Below are 17,346 nucleotides of genomic sequence, written 5' to 3'. Positions count from 1 at the left end.
TTAAACTGAGCCCACTACTAATATCACTTTTATATCCAATAAAAATACCTCACCAAGTAAGATTTGTTATGAAATTATTGTGATTTTATTTTGATTTTTAAGGAACTGAAATCTTGGCAATTGTGAAAATATTATAACAACAAGAAGATGTTATTAAATTTTTGCAATCATTTAGTTTCAGTCGTAGTTGGTCTCAATCTTTTATTTTATTATTTTATTTTGACCTATAAACATTTACACCTAAATAATTGTAAAAATTTATTGTGTAAGTACTGTGTATGCACACATAAATTTTCAAAAGAAAAAACAAAAAAGCACAAACAAAACTGGGCGTACAGTGAAAAAAAAAACAATGAGTTTTGCCTCACCAAATACTCTACTCTACTATAGATTGAGCTATTGCCTCTTTTTATATAGTTAGTAGAAAATTTTAGTAAAAACCACAATTATAACATCACAACTTGACCAGCAAGGAGTCAGAGAAAAACAAAACTGAATAAAAGAAAGGAGTCAGAGAGAGAGAGACAAAGAAATATTGTGTTGCTACTGTAGTTTGTAGTGCTGTTGTTGGTGTCTCTCTCAGAAGCAGATCTTGTGTGGTGGTGCCGAAGTCAAAGTGTCTTGCTGGAGTGTTGCTGCATTTTGGATTCAATCTTCCACTGCCTCTACCTCTACTGCATGCTTTAGTCCTAGTGCCTCTCACTCTCTCTCCGTTAGTTTTTTTTTAATAAATTTTTATTTGGAATTCGATGGAGTGGAATGTCTCAATTCAACCTTTTGAGATTAGTTTTGCGACAAACTTTGTAAGGGCCAAGCTAATTGTATTAATATTTTTTTGGTAAAATTGGTTGGTTGGGCTAAATTGTTTATCTGTGATTTTGTTGTTGGACTAATTTGTTTGACCTTGCTAATTTGTATTATGGGATTTTAGATCAGTTAATTTTGTATAGACATTTTCTTCTTGTTTAAGAGGACTAATGATGGTAAGTGGGGCAAATGTAATTTTTTTCCTTTTTTGATTAGGTTTTAATGAATAATTTTTACAGTTGTTGTTGGCCTAGTTTTGTTTTTGTTTAGATTAATAATTGTTGTTATTTAAGCTTTTTTTTTTTTTTTTTCACTTGTTGTTGGCCTAAGTTTATATGAACTTTCAAATCTTATTTTAAGAGAATTTGAAAAATATTCTACTTAAACTTCACTTTTTTTAAAAAATAAATTGTGGTTTATATAACAACATAAGCTCCACTAAAAGTGTCAAGTCCCTAGACTAATTTTTCTATAATAATAATAATGACCAATTACAATTCCCCAATTCCCATGCATTACCTCTATTTTCCTTTTTCTTTTTAATTCACCCTCATATAGGAATAGCTAAACTGGACTAAACCTTTGAAGAGATCACCACTTGCCAAATTTGCCCAATAGCACAATTTTAGTAAATTTTAGGAGAAAAGCACATTAACAAAGTTATTTAGTTATATTGCAAATTTTTTGGAACTTGAGTTTCAACTCAAACTTGAGTTCCAAGCAATTTGGGCTGCTCTCCTTGGCATTCCACGCGAGTTGTTTGTAGACGTAGCACTTCTCGTGTTTATATGCACAACTAATTCCCTTGCTACAATCAACAGAAACAAGCCCTCTCAAAATTTGCAGTAGCTTAGAGATAATTGTACATAATTTGGCCTCTCCATTTCAGCTTCTTTCTTTTAGATATGTTTCTTGGTCAATATGGTGGTCGGACTTTTAGTTTCCTATACTAAGGATTTAAGGATTCTTCTACTTAGCTAGATGAGTACCTTTCTTTTCTCCTTCCCATCGAAATTGATGATTCAATTTCATATATCTACCATTTTGGGGGGATTTTCATTTTGGGTATGGATATTAGCCTGATTGTTCTCCTGAATGTGCGTGATCCTAGTCTAGATAAAAACGTAAAATGTAGAAATCAAAAAATTTAACCATATTATGTCAATGATTTGAAAATAAAAGAGAATGGAAGAAAATGTGCAAATATATTGAGTTTAATGCTAATCTTTTAGCATTTTAAATAATTGAACATTTATTAATATTTAACTTGTGTCCTTATAGCACTTATTAACAGGATCCTTGATTTATTTTTCTTGAATAATAGGATGTCCTGAGAATTACAATTTATTCCAAATTACAACTTATAGGGTTGCTATTAATGAAACAAGCTATCATTTTGTCCTTCCAAGTGATTGTTGAGGACTTTAGCTACAAATTCTTGTTTAGTGGGGGGATCACAGAAACACAACTTCAAATCCTTGTGGCAAAAACAATTTTGTAGATCTTTGCAATCGTTATCATTTTGGCATTTAATTTGTGTAAGTCCTTCAACATCCAACTTGAAACCTGCAATTATTGTATTTGTTAACGATTGCATTCTCTCAAATTATATTTAAGTATGAAACATTGAAAAATCATTAAAATTATAAAATTGTGGCACAGTACTAGTTTTATATATACAACAATGTATCATTGTACATAATAAATAAATAAATAAAGAAGTAAATAAATAAGATCCAACAAATTAATCTCCTATGTAAATGATAACTAAGTGAACGTTCTTGTGTTTCGTTTATTATGAGAGATAATGTCAATTTTTTTAAATCCAGATATTATGCATTTTTCAAATGTTCGTTAGTAACACTAATGTTCATTTTCCCTCTTAACACAGACTTGAATAACACAGACTTGAATAATGAATAATTTTGCATATTTAAAAATAATTAAAATAATTTAAAAAAAAAAAACTTGAAAATGGCCATTTATTTTTTTTGATGAATAGAAGTATATATTCCTTAATTTTTACTTAAATTTCTATCGTATTAGAGGTACCAAACCTATTTAAAGTACTGAATTATCTCAAAGTTTATAATTATTTGCAAGAACAATAAGGCCATATAGTACTATATACATATAAGAAAAAAAAAATTAAGTAAAAATATAGGATGAGATTCTTACAGGAGCCAAGAAATAAGAGGGCAATTAAAAAAGCCAACTTGAAGGAATATTTCTCCATCTCTTATGTCTTTGTGTATACAATTGCTAAGCTCTTTTTTTTTTTTTTTTTTTTTGTGTCTGTGTGTTTACTTTTGCACCCTTACTGTTGATGTTCTTCTGCATACATGTATATATAGGAGAGATCTTTGGCCAACCAAAATTAGAAATCTATAAATTTTGAATTTCAAGGAAACATCTTTATACAAACAAATTTAGAAATCTATGAATTTCAGATTTTTCTTGATTTCTAAAAATTAATGACACATTTAGAGGGTATGTATTCTTGATTAATAGGAAGTTCCTATTAATTATATATATTCTTAATAAATGGTATATGACTTCCTCTATACAAAATAGGAAGTGCTATTCTAATACTTATTTTTTTTAATAATTGCATAGCATGTAGTCCAGTAGTATACTAGTATGTGTTGTCCATGACTTCCTCTATCTGATTATGTATTCTCCAGCTTCAAATTCGTTTTGTATTATTTTGTTTTGTTTTTGTTTTTGTTTTTGTGTTTTTGTGTTTTTTTCATTTTTTTGGTTTGTTCGAGTTTAGATAAAATCCAACCTGATTATGTTATACTCATTAAAAACTAAATAACTAATATCAAACTTTCGAGTTGGGTAGGGTCAGATACCCATTACCCAATGGGTTTGATCATCCCTAATTGGAGCCCTTTTTTTGAAGCTTACCATTGACCACAATAATTGCTCAATTGAATCTTTAAACAATTATTGCACAATTATTACCCAAAAATTCCCCTTTCTTCTCCTTTCACCTACCGATATATGTTTACAGCAAAATCAAAAACATTTTAGGGGGATATAGAGGTTTTGAAGGAGCTGAAGAATGGGTTAGACCCTAACTCAGTGAGTCCAGGCTCATGCATTAATTGCGCGATTAGGATTGCTTAAAAAGCCAGATTTTTTAAATATTCAGCTTATTTTTGCTACTATTCATAGGTCTAATTTGTTGGGTTAAGATAGTTTGACCCCGGTTAATTAATTCAATTACCCAAGTTGATTAATTAGGTTCAATTGTATGCAAATCGTGAAAGCACCAACAAATCACCAAAAATACTAAGTGCAGTGAAAAATAAATTAGACACGGTGATTTGTTGACAAATGGGAAAAACCTTGCAAGACAAAAACCCCACCGGGTGATTTTAAGGTCACCACTCCCAAGAATCCATTAATTAACAATCAAGCGCTTACAAGTATAAGGAATCTTACCAACTATCCTAGCCTATCCCGAAATACCAACCTGCAGTTGAACCATCACTCCAATACCCAATTGGACTTGATTTTGTAGTAGCCTTCTTTCCCTTTGATGCGCAAACCCCCAATTTGTGACTAACCCTTTGCATGGATCCCAGTACGTGACTAACTCTAGAAATTTGAACTGATGTTGTTGAATTCAAAGTTCTTCACTTCAGCAATAATGAAGATCGGGAAGCACTTGGTTACAAAATCCAATGGCGCACAAATGCAGTAGCTTCACGCAGAGAAAATAAGAATCTTGGTCTCTATATTCGTGTGTGACGACTCTTAAAATAAGCCTTAAATATGTCTAGGGTTATGAGAAAAGAAACCCTAAACAACTGCATAAGACTAGGCCAAATTCAAGATTTGGAAATTCTAAAATCGTAGTTCTCGATAGATCGAGTTGCTGTCGAGCTATTTATCGAGCTTCACATTAAGTCTTGATAGCAAGCTTCTATCGAGCTATCTGTCAAGACTTAGTGAACAGCTTTTCTTCACTTGTTTCTTGGATCAATCTTCATGTCATTAATACTTGACTTGAACAACATGTTTCTTGAAGTACTAAACCCATCTTAGACCTACCCAATTAGAAATAAAGTGCATTTTGTCAAAGGATTAGCCAATTACTATAAAATATGACCCTAACAATCTCTCCCTTTGAAAATCTGTGATAAAACAACAAAAAGGAATTATGAGAGAAGTCTAACACAACTATCCCATAATTTACAAAAGTACATAAGTCTAGCCCTACAACGAACTCTTGAAAACTTTGCAAAAACAGAGATCATGGCATATAAACTTGCAACCTGTGTTATCTGAAATGCTTAAACAAGATCAAGTGTGAAACATAGACAAGTTGTAGACAATAAGAAACATGTGTATAAAGATAGAAAAGAAACAACACATGTGAGACAAAGGTGAAGAAAACATACATCAACTCATATATATATATGAAGAAAACAACACGTGTAACACACTCTAAACCATAATTAATCACAATCACAGCTATAATTAAATGGTAAAGAGAAAGGGAAGGAAGATGCAATCACAAAGATAACACGGTGATGTTTTATCGAAGAAGAAACTGAAGTACTCGACGTAAAACTACTCCACCGCCCTCCAAGCGGTCAATAATCCACTAGAGAATGAAGTTAGGATACATGAATAGCAAAAGACATTCCAAGCCTAGTCTACTCAATGCACCTAAGCCCTCCAAGCTTCTTTCTCTAACAAGGTTACGCCGAACCTTGTCTTCTCTAGCTTACCAGATCCCGCAATAGCCCATTGCATCAACGAAATTGAATTGGTCCCTTCTGAACTACTTCCCAAGCACCAAAATAGCTTCTCGCAGATATGGGTATGGTGAGATAAGGATTTGGCTAAAGTACCTCTCAAGGATATATCAATGGAGAGGGCGAGAGTAGAAGAATTTGGAAAATCAAAAGATGAAGATTGTGGATGAGTCAATCTTGTTTTTCTCTAGGGTTTCTCTCCCAAAATTTTTTTTGGAAGCACTCTACATTTCATAGGTATAAGGGAATCTATAGCAGGGTGTATGAGGAATGCGAAGAGTCAGTTACAACCAAACAGGGCATCCTGGCAACTCGAGCTCGCGACTGGAACGAGTCGCGAGTTTGTGTCATGAGCTAACTGCCTGGCCAGACTGAAAGTTTTGTATTGTAGTGCAACAGCTGGCGTGACCCTTTAACTCCCCCTGCATGCTTTACACGTGTGCCATTCTGGCGACTTGCTAGTCGCGAGATCCAGTTGCAAGACTCCCAAATAGACACTAACTCCTGGGACTTCAATGTTGACCCATGCAACAACCTCTTCAGCAAATAGTTCATGTGCGGGTTTCGTTTCGACCTCAATGTCTCAGAAACAAGCTGAGTCACCGAACTCAGTCATGACCAGGCGGGTTACAACGGTTCACTCTCTTCCATTTTGTTAGGACATATGTGATTCAATGTTAGGAAAATATGTCACTATTTTATGTAATTGGCAAATTCTTTGACAAAATGCACTTTACTTGTAATTGGATAGATCTAGGATGTGTTTAATACTTCAAGGAACAAGATTTCAATTTCAAGTGTTAAAGCCATGCAACTCTATCCAAGAATCAAGTAAGAAAGCGTTGGAATTTAAAACTCGACAGCTAGCATCTATCGAGGTTTAAAAGTTGTTAAAGCCCGTGGCTCGATAGCTAGCTCGATAGATGGCTATCTATCGAGGTTTATGAGACTCAGTTTTTCAGAGCTGTTTTACATCCAATCTATGAGTATGTGTTTAGGCTTTCTTTTCTCACAACCCTAAACATATATAAGGATTATTTTAAGGGCTATCAAAGGTAATACAAGTTGCACAAGTGTGAAGCAAAGTCTTGTTTATGCAAATTGTGACCAGAGACAAAAAATTTCTGTAGTTCATCTTTCTCTTGAAGAAGCTGCTGTGTTTGTACACCGTAGGGTTTTGTGACCAAAAAGCTTCGTGATCTTCATCGTGTGATGAGCTGAAGAACTTTGCAGCCAACATTCTTCTCAAGTTGGTGATTAAGTCGCGTACTGGGATCCGCGCATTGAAAAGAGAGATTGTCACTACAAAACAAGTCTAATTGGGTATTGGGGTAAAGGTTCAACTGTAGGTTGGTGTAAGGTATTGTGATTCCCTTACTTGTAACCCCTGTTTTGATAATAGTGGATTCTTGGGAATGGTGACCTTAAAATCACCCGGTGGGGTTTTTGTCGTGTAGGTTATCCCCATTCGTAAACAAATCACCATCTCAATATAATTTCCGCTGCATTTAGTTATTTGGTGATTTGTTTGTGCTACCACGCGCTTTGCATGTTAATTAACTTAATTAATTCACTTGGCTAAATTAATTGGTTAGTTCATCATAAGGGACCAATACATTATTGGCCTATCACATTTCTTGGAACCTCCCTTACTTAGACACCCTTAACCGCTCCAACAACTTCTTCTCTAATCCAATTCCTGACTCGCTCCCTAACCTGACTCGTCTGCGACAACTCGGTCTCTCAATTAACTCGTTCTCCGACAAAATACCCACCTCGATTAGCTCACTCACTGGGCTTGAGGAGCTTTACCTCGATAACAACAAGCTAGAAGGAGCAATTCCAGCGAATTTCAACAACCTTATGAGCTTAAAAAGACTCGAACTCCAATCAAACAAGCTTACATGCAAGTTTCTCGAGTTGGGTTCTTTGAACAAGTTTTCCTTTTTAGATGCTAGCAACAATGCCATCTCCAGCAAAATCCTGTGGGTTTTTCCATCTTCGCTGGTTCAAATCTCCATGAGAAACAATAGCTTAGAAGGAACAATAATCCCAGAGAATTTCAGAACTTTGGGTTATTTACATGTAATCAATATAAGTCACAATCGACTCAATGGCTCAGTACCATCCCTTCTCTACGACCTCCTATCACTAAAACAACTCACTCTCTCATTCAACCTATTCTCCTCCGTACAAGCCCTAGCTTCTTTAGGTGCACAAAGCGAGCTTATAGCTATCGATCTAAGCAACAACGAGCTCCGATGCTTTTTACCTTTCTAAGGTTGAAATTTTATCAACCATCTTGTTGGTTTTATTATGTGCCAAATTTGCTTGTATTTTAGCAATTAGTAACCCTGTATCTAGGTGGGAATTATGTAAGGGTAGTGTGTGAGAGAGTGTGAAGAAATGCTGAAGATTGTGCAAAGAAGCAGGGACTCGCGACTGGATCTCGCGGGTGGCTCGCGGATTGCAAGCCGCCAGAAGTTGCAAACATGCCAAGCATGCTAGAAGCTGAAGTGTCATGCCAGCTGTTGCACTATAAGACAAAAGTCCCAGGCTGGCCAGGCCATTAGCTCGCGACTTGAACTTGCGACTCAGTCCAGTCGAGAGTCTAAGTCGCCAGACCACCCTATTTGGGAAAAACTGACTCTTCGCATTCCTTTCTCACCCCACTATATGTAGACCCATATACCCACGAAATAAATAGAGTTTACAGAGAGAATTTTATGAGAGAAACCCTAGAGAAAAACTAGATTGACTCATCCACAATCTTCACATAGAGACTCTTCAAATTCCTCTACTCTCTTCCTCTCCATTGTTACATCCTTGAGAGGTGCATTACTAAAACATTTCCTCACCATACCCATCTCTGTGAGAAAGCTATTTGGTGCTTTGGGAAGCAGTTAAGAAGGGACCAATTTCATATTAGTTGATGCTATGGTCAAGTTGCAGAATCCAGTAAGTTAAAGAAGAAATAGGTTTGGCGTAACCTCGTTGGAGTAGGAGCTTGGAAGGCTTAGGTACAATGGGCAGATTAGACTTGGAGGGTTTTCTGCTGTTCATGTATCCCAACTACATTCTTTAGTGGATTATTTACCGCTTGGAGGGTGGCGAAGAGGTTTTACGCTGAAGGCTTCGATTTCCTCTCCGATAACACATCGTTGTGTTGTCCTTGTATTTGCATCCCTCTTCCCTTAATCTTTGCCATTTAATTTCTGCTGTGGATGTAATTTTATTTGGTTTAGATTATTTATCAATTATGTATTAAGTTTATGTTCATATTCTGCACATTAATTGTTTGATATTAAGCTTGAATTGGTAATTTGTTAATTGGGGGTCTAAACGTTCATAGTGTTTTATACACAAATTGAACTCTCAATTGGTATCAGAGCGGGTACATTTGTTATGGTTTAAATACCTAAGTGTGTTCCTTGACCCCTTTTGTGTTTTGCCATGGATAATGCTTTGTATGATTCTATGGATGTTTTGGATGTTGTCGAGTGTAACATGCCATGTGTTTGTTATAATGCATCTATGAGTGTTAATCCTTATAATTGTGATGACATGTTACTTGAATATATGGGTGTTGTTGATATTCCAAATGACAAACTCTTCAAGAAAAAGGTTAAAGAAGCTTCAAAAGAATTTGAGCAAGTTATTTTGTGAAAATGATGATTTGATTGCTAAGCTCAATGAATACAACAAATTGGTTGAGAAATATAAGAAATGTGCTCAAAATTCTCTTGAAAAGCTCAAAGAGTTTGAATGTTTGAATATGGACTTGGATGCTAAACTTGTTTTGTCTAACAAACTAGTTGATGACCTTAAATGTGAAAATGAATCTCTTAAGATGCATGCCAAGGGTTTGATTGCTGAACCTATTTCTAAAAAGGATGAAAATATTTGTTGCAATCATGTTATGGTACCCGATTTTGTGTCTATTGTGTGTTCTACCTCAAATGACAAATCGGTGTATATTCCTCTACATAAAAGAAATCAAAAGGTGGAGAGAAAGGCTATTAAGTCAAAGCCTCCGTTTAGGTCTCAACCTAAGGCTTTAGATGAATCCAAATTTGTTCCAACTTGCCACCATTGTGATGTGATTTGTCATATAAGACCTCAATGTCGTAAGTTAAAGAGAGAACAAAACCATGTTGCTAGATCCCTTCCCAAAAAACCTAGTGGACCTAAACACATTGTTTGTCACCATTGTGGTGCCTTTGGTCATCTAAGACCTCAATGCTCTAAGTTTCATGCTTTTAAAATAATTAAAAGAAAAGAGAAACTTGAGCTTCTTAGATGTCATGATAAACATGGTAAACCGGTTTTAAGTGAAAATAGCATGTTGTTAAACAAAGTGTTTAATGCTCTTAACTCCTTGTTTATGTGGTTCTCATTCTTCCAACTCTCGTCTCTCTTCTCATGAGACACTCATTCCAAACAATCATTCCATTTGGATGAGAAAGGGTTCCTATGGTTAAGCTTTTGCTCTTTTCGTCCTTAATCTAATTCTTTCGATCTTTGTAGGACCCTTCATGCATTAGATGCTTCATTGTCATGCATTTGTGCATCATGAATCTCTTTATATGCATTGTTTTGATAGTTTTTGCATTTGATCATACTTTTATGCTTTTGTTTTTGTGTTTGTAAAAATCCAAAAACATATAAAAAGTGAAAAATTCAAAAAGTTTGATCGTATATGTTTGAGCACATTCCACATGTGAGTTTGGCCTAGTACCTTTGTACTAATGGCATAGTGCATTTACGAGCTTAACTTGTTATATATGCACATCTATCTTTATGGGAAAAATCTTGACATCTATGCGTGATTGTTGTAAATCGATCTTCACGCTTGTCATGAATGATTAGTTAGTAGTCATGTTGGTTTTGATACATGCGTAGACTTGTGCCTATATATCTTTCCACACTCTTTATTGTTTTTGCTTAAAGAGCTCACCAAATGTAAATCTCCAAATGTAAAAAGATATTGAGCTGCAAAAACCGTCGCACATACTAGTATTTGACTAGAAAAAAGGGAAAGCGGCTTGTATTGAAAACATATGATGCCCAAAAGCCAAAGGCTTGTTTATCAAATTGAAATATCAAAAAATTTCAAGCATCGATCTCAAAATGAGATGTATTGATTCAAAATGATCAAATGTTATGGATTGTAAAGAAGCCTAATGAAAAGCTTCAAATATATGTAATCATTTTCTTGTGAGAGGTCATATATGTTCATTTCTATAATTGAGATAAACCACTTGACTTAGTACTAGTTGTGTATGACTTGATTGAATTGATCATTGAAACTTCACTCTAGACTAAGGATTATTCCACATTTGATACGCACACACAACACACATGCCTAATGTTTAATGAATATCTTATTCATTTGTTTGATTGAACTTGTTTAAATGTGATGTGTGTGTGCTCACTCTAGACTAAGGATTATTCCACATTTGATACGCACACACAACACACATGCCTAATGTTTAATGAATATCTTATTCATTTGTTTGATTGAACTTGTTTAAATGTGATGTGTGTGTGCTCAACTATATATGGATCAATCCGAAAAGATTTTTGATCATTTTATATATTTTTGGAAGTGATTTTTATCACTCTTTGTGTTCATGTTTAGTGCTTACTTTGTTTTTCATTGTTTAAACATGTTCTGTGCTGAAAAACAGGTGTCAGAGTTTTTCGCGACTCAGCTGGCGAGTCACCAGTCGTGAAACCCCAGTCACGAGTTCATCTAGAAGCTTTGGCGACTCACTTGCGACTCGCGAAAATTTTCACGACTGAACCTCGCGACTCGCCCAGTTGCAAAACGCCCAGAAATAGCTTTTAAAGGGCTTTTCTTGGGAAACCTATTTTGAACCTCTCCCATCCTCTCTTAAACCTCTCTTTCACTATTTTTACATCAAAACCCAATCAATTTGAATGGTTTCATTCCATTAACATCTCTAAGGTAATTATAAACTCTTTTCATTGATTTTGTTTCTTAGATTATATTTTGGAGAGTTTTGTGCACTTGGTTGGGATTTTCATCATAGGGGTTGGGAAAACTTATTTTTTGTCAAATTTTTGCATGGGATTGGTTTCTTTTGTTGATTTTCTTTAGATGATTGGCCCCTTGTGGCAAAAAGAACATGTATTAAGGGTGGATTTCATGATGTTCATGTATTGTTTCACATTGTTGTTCATAGTGTGCATGCTAAGTGTTTGATAAAATGCCTCTTAGGTATTTTCTCGCTTGTTTGGACTCCTATGAGTACCAAAATTTGGGGTTTCTCATGTTTCCTTATTGGGAACACGTTTGGTTCATTGGTTGTATATTTAACACACCTTGCCACACATGTGCATTTTTCATGCATTAGTCATGCATTGCACATAGCCACCTCTTGCACACACCTTTGCTACCCTTGTCATGCATTGGTCTATACCTTGCTTCTTCATCCTAGCATGTCATGTTTACCTTATGCTTTGTAGCATTTTACTTTGTCTTCAGTTTGAGTTTCATTTTCTCATTCATCTCGCACCCCTCATGCATCATTATCATTGTTCATACCTTCATCTCTTGCCCTCTTTTCTCCTTGACCCTTTATCTCTTCCTGACAAAAAGGGGGAGAGTATACTCTAGAGAGTATATCAGAGAGTTTTTTTCATTTCTATATGACTCCTGTGCACATCCTTAGAGGGAGAAATTCTATTTCTCATGCACATTTGTAAGGGGAGAGATATTCCATAAGGGAGATGCATATCCAAGGGGGAGAAGACATTGTGATAATAAGAAAACTTTGTTTTGTCTGTTTGTCTTATGACTGTTTTGGTGTATGATCAAGTTACTCATATGTTTCACAACATATTTACTTGATCGCTTTTTACTTGTTACATTATACTTGTCATTTTATTACTTGCTTTACCTTGAGGGTCTAATGTGTTTTGTGCAAGTATTTCAGGTTAGAGGTATATATGTTCCAAGTGCATCATAGCTTCTTATCATTTTGAAAGGAAGAAACTTTAAGCACTTTTAGTTTATTTAAAATACTTTGATTTGTACCCATGTTGCTTTTGTAAGTTTTTAGGGTTTGTTTCCATATTTTTTGTAGGCTTTTATGGTTTGTACTATACTTATGCAGCCTTTATGTTTTGTTGCCTAGTACTTCTAGCTAAATGTTATGCATTTTCTTTAAGTACTCTCACTCTTGTGCCCTAGTAGGATCTTGTTCCTAGATGCATATACCTTATTTATTGTGCATTGGTTGAGTGTTGGACATGCAAGTAATTTGCATTGAGCTTGTTAGCTTGTATGTCCGGATGTTCATTCCAAGTGTGAATGAGCATTGTGGTCACTATTTTATAGTGATTTCTTGTATGGTCAAGCCATGGTTTATTACTTTATTCCATTTTGCTTGATCACATTGAGCTTGCCGCATATGCATTACAAGTTTTTCTACATACAATGATCATATTGTGCTATTGTGTTTCAGGAGATTCTTGTTCATATGATTCAAGAGCTACACAGATTCTACAGTTAGGTGTGAGTGAGTTTTATTCAACAGTTCTCATCTCACATGTTAAGTCTTGAGTTTGTTTTTAGGGTTTTGTCACGGAATAGCCAAAGGGGGAGATTGTAAGGTTGAAATTTTATCAACCATCTTGTTGGCTTTATTCTGTGCCAAATTTGCTTGTATTTTAGCAATTAATAACTTTGTATTTAGGTGGGAATCATGTAAGGGTAGTGTGTGAAAGAGTGTGAAGAAATGCTCAAGATTGTGCAAAGAAGCAGGACTCGCAACTGGATCTCGTGGGTGGCTTGCAGCTTACAAGCCGCTAGAAGTTGCACACATGCCAAGTATGTCAGAAGTTGAAGCGTCATGCCAACTGTTGCACTACAGGACAAAAGTCCCAAGTTGGCCAGGCCATTAGTTCACGACTTGAACTCGCGACTTAGTCTAGTCGCAAGGCCAAGTCACCAGACCACCTTGTTTGGGAAAAACTGACTCTTCGCATTCCTTTCTCACCCCACTATATATAGACCCTTATTCCCACGAAATATAGAGAGCTTCCAAAGAGAATTTTGTGGGAGAAACCCTAGAGAAAAATAAGATTGACTCATACACAATCTTCACATAGAGACTCTTTAAATTCATCTACTCTCTTCCTCTCCATTGTTACATCCTTGAGAGGTACATTACCAAAAAATTTTCTCACCATATCCACATCTATGAGAAGGCCATTTGGTGTTTGGGAAGCAATTAGGAAGGGACCAATTTCATATTGGTTGATGCTATGGTTTATAGCGGAATCCGGTAAGCTAAAGAAGAAATAAGTTCGTTGTAATATCATGGGAGTAGGAGCTTGGAGGGCTTAGGTACACTGGGTAGATCAGGCTTGGAGGGTCTTCTGCTATTCATGTATCCCAACTACATTCTTTAGTGGATTATTTACCGCTTGGAGGGTGGCGGAGAGGTTTTATGCCGAGGGCTTCGATTTCCTCTTCGATAACACATCATGTGTTATCCTTGTGTTTGCATCTCTCTTCCCTTAATCTTTGCCATTTAATTTCTGCTGTGAATGTGATTTTATTTGGTCTAAGATTGTTTATAAATTCTGTTATATGCTTATGTTCATATTTTGCACATTAATTGTTTGATAGCTTGAATTGATAATTTGGAAATTGGGGATCTAAACGTTCAAGGTGTTTTATACACTAATTGAACATTCAATTGGTATCAAAGCAGGTGCACTTGCTATGGTTTAATTACCTAAGTGCGATCCTAGACCCTTTAGCTATAGATGAAGCCTTGGAAAAGGTTATGCTGAATTGTGGTTTAAATGTTTGTGATAATGACTCTATGAGTATGTTTGAGGGGTGCCCTAACAAAGAATTCCTAGAGTTATTAAAAATAAAGAAACATGTTAGAATGTTTGTTCACATGCTGAAATTTTTTGAAAATAAGAATCAAATCTTACACAATAGTCTATGTGAATCTAATTCGTTGGTTAAGAAGTATAAAAGAAGAAATAGAAGATTGTGTGATAAGGTTGATAATCTGAAAAAGAAAATTCAATCTAGCAAGAGCATGGAAAATGAAGATAAGTTTCTGTTTGAAGGTCAAGAATGCTTATCCCATGCTTGCCTATTTGTGCACACCTCATTGAAGGTATTTAAATCATGTATGGTATCTTGATAGCGCTGTTCTCATCATATGACAGGTGATAAATCACTGTTTAAGTCACTCAAAGAAAAGATTGGTGACTATGTAACATTTGGCGATGGGAGTCTTGCTCAAGTTCTTGGCAAAAGGACTGTTGAGATACCTGGATTACCTCTATTGAAGGATGATTTATACATCAAAGGGTTGAAGGCAAATCTTTTAAGCATCACTCAAATATGTGATGAGGATTTCCTTGTTCAATTCTCAAAGAAGGGGTGCATAATTATTGATAAAGAAGGGATTCAAGGCTTGGAAAGAAAGAGAACTACCGACAATTGCTACGGAGTGGTTCCTACGGCACCAATTTCCTACAGAATTGCTCGTGTTGACATGTTGGAACTTTGGCATCAAAGATTCGGACATGCTAACTTCAAACAAGTGGCTAAAGTCTCCAAATTTGAAGCTGTTTAAGGACTTCCAAAATTTGGAAAGGTGGAGAAGACTTTTTCTGGTGCATGCCAAATGGAGAAGCAAACAAAGGCAAGTCACCACAAGGTGAATGTGATCGCCTCTTCACGATGCTTAGAGCTTCTTTATGTTGATCTAATGGGGCCCACAAGAACTAAAAGTCTAGGAGGAAAAAGGTACATTATGGTCATTGTTGATGATTTCTCAAGATATACCTGGGTTGAATTTCTTAGAGAAAAATCGGAAGCGTGTGAGAAATTGAAAATTCTTTGCAAGAGACTACAAAATGAGAAAGGGATTCCTATTGTCAAGATAAGGAGTGATCATGGCAAGGAGTTTGAGAATGCAAGATTTGAGTCGTTTTGTGAGAAGAATGGAATCAAAAAGAAATTTTCAGCTTCCAAAACTCCTCAACAAAATGGGGTGGTTGAGAGGAAGAATCGGGTGATTCAAGAAATGGCGAGAGTTATGCTACTCAACAAGCAAATTCCTCAAAAGTTTTGGGGAGAAGCTATGAACACCTCATGTCACATTGGCAATAGAATATATTTTTGAGCTGGAACAAAGAAGACCGCATATGAAATTTGGAATGAAAAGAAGCCAAAAGTGAAGTACTTCCAAGTATTCGGAAGCAAGTGTTACATTCTCAATAATCGTGAGAACCTTGGGAAGTTTGATGCGAAAAGTGATGAAGGCATCTTCCTTGGGTATTCTACTAATAGTCGGGCATATAGAGTATTCAATAAGAGAACAAAGACGGTAATGGAGTCCATCAATGTGGAAGTTGATGATGCTATAACAAAGATATAGATGGTTGATGATGGAGAAGGTCCAAGCTCCAAAGGACTCACAACTGAGGGCGAAGCCCAAGATATTGAAGTTAAAAAATCTACACCAGAAAATGAATCAACTCCTGTGAACTCAAAAATGGAAACAGGATCAATGTCTAGGACATCAAGTCCTCTCACTCCTCCAGAAGTTCATTCTCCCATCTCTCAGAATGATAAAGTGTTTACCTCAAAGAAGCCATCATCAAGAGTGATCAAAAACCATCTGGGCAGTAACATCATTGGATCTTTAGATGAAGGTCTTTGTCTTAGAAAGGGAAACTACTCTGCACTCATGACCATTGATCATGTTGAGTCTTCGGAGGACTTGAATTTGCTTGTGCAAGAGCTTGGGGAGCATAGTGATGAAGAATCAATGGGAGTTGTTGAAGAATCAGATGCTGAAGAAAATGAAAGCACAGCCAGTCTTCAAGAGAACTACAACTCACTCCTTGAGAAGTCGGGAGAGTATGCAAGGGTGGCCATGGTAGCCGTGAAGAAGATGAAAAAGGCAGAGGAGGACTATAAAAGCCTTCTAGTGCATTATAAGGAGGCCAAGTGTGAGATAGAGACGCTGAATGGTGAGCTGACTGAAGCTTACACAAAGGTCAAATTTCTTAAGCTTGAAGTGGTTCAAGCAAATGCCAAGATAGAGAGGGTCTCCACTAAAAAGCTTGATGAAGTCCTTCCCAACAAAAATCGTTTTCCAATAGAACCGGATTGGGATATACTGGAGAAAGTAGTTCAGCTGTGAATATCTCCAAAGAAGTGAAGTTTATGAAGGCCAAAGAACCGGTTGTAGTTGCCCCTACTGTGGAGAAGGCAAAGGTTGAAAAGAAGAAGATTGTGGCTGACCAAAGGGTGTTAAATAAGTCCCGGAACCAATTTGTGGTCAGGTCTGAAGCCAGAGGGACATCTCTTCCAAGATCACAAAGAGGTCCTAGAACGAACCATGTTTGCCATCACTGTGGACTTCAAGGACACACCCAACCTAATTGTCATAAGCTTAGAGCATTGAAGAATGCAACTGATCAAAGGTCAAAAAGACCAAGAAATGACAAGAGGACTTGGGCTGTTGAGTCATCAAGATGTCGAAATGGTGATCTTGGAATGAGGGATGTGATGAGGATGATTGATGCATTCACCACCTGTTTGGTAAGCTTCAAAAAAAGGTTTGGAAGCCAAAACACTCGTACCCAATCCTCTAGGGATATCACCCCAAATGCACGTGCCATGTGGATGAAGAAGGGTACTCATGCATAAGCATTACAACATGTCCATGCATTAATATTTTCTATGCTTTGT

At 36.1% G+C, this 17,346-nt stretch overlaps 1 pseudogene; it reads left to right on the top strand.

Annotated features, from left to right (window-relative positions):
- LOC115950162 overlaps positions 1-15,217 on the top strand; it is a 31,448-nt pseudogene extending 16,231 nt beyond the window's left edge.
- The last annotated feature ends 2,129 nt before the right edge of the window (positions 15,218-17,346 follow it).

This window comes from Quercus lobata, chromosome 6, assembly GCF_001633185.2.
Source record: "Quercus lobata isolate SW786 chromosome 6, ValleyOak3.0 Primary Assembly, whole genome shotgun sequence".
Classification (NCBI taxonomy): domain Eukaryota; kingdom Viridiplantae; phylum Streptophyta; class Magnoliopsida; order Fagales; family Fagaceae; genus Quercus; species Quercus lobata.
The sequence above is the reverse complement of the archived record's forward strand: the minus strand, read 5'-3'. Positions and strand labels throughout refer to the sequence as shown.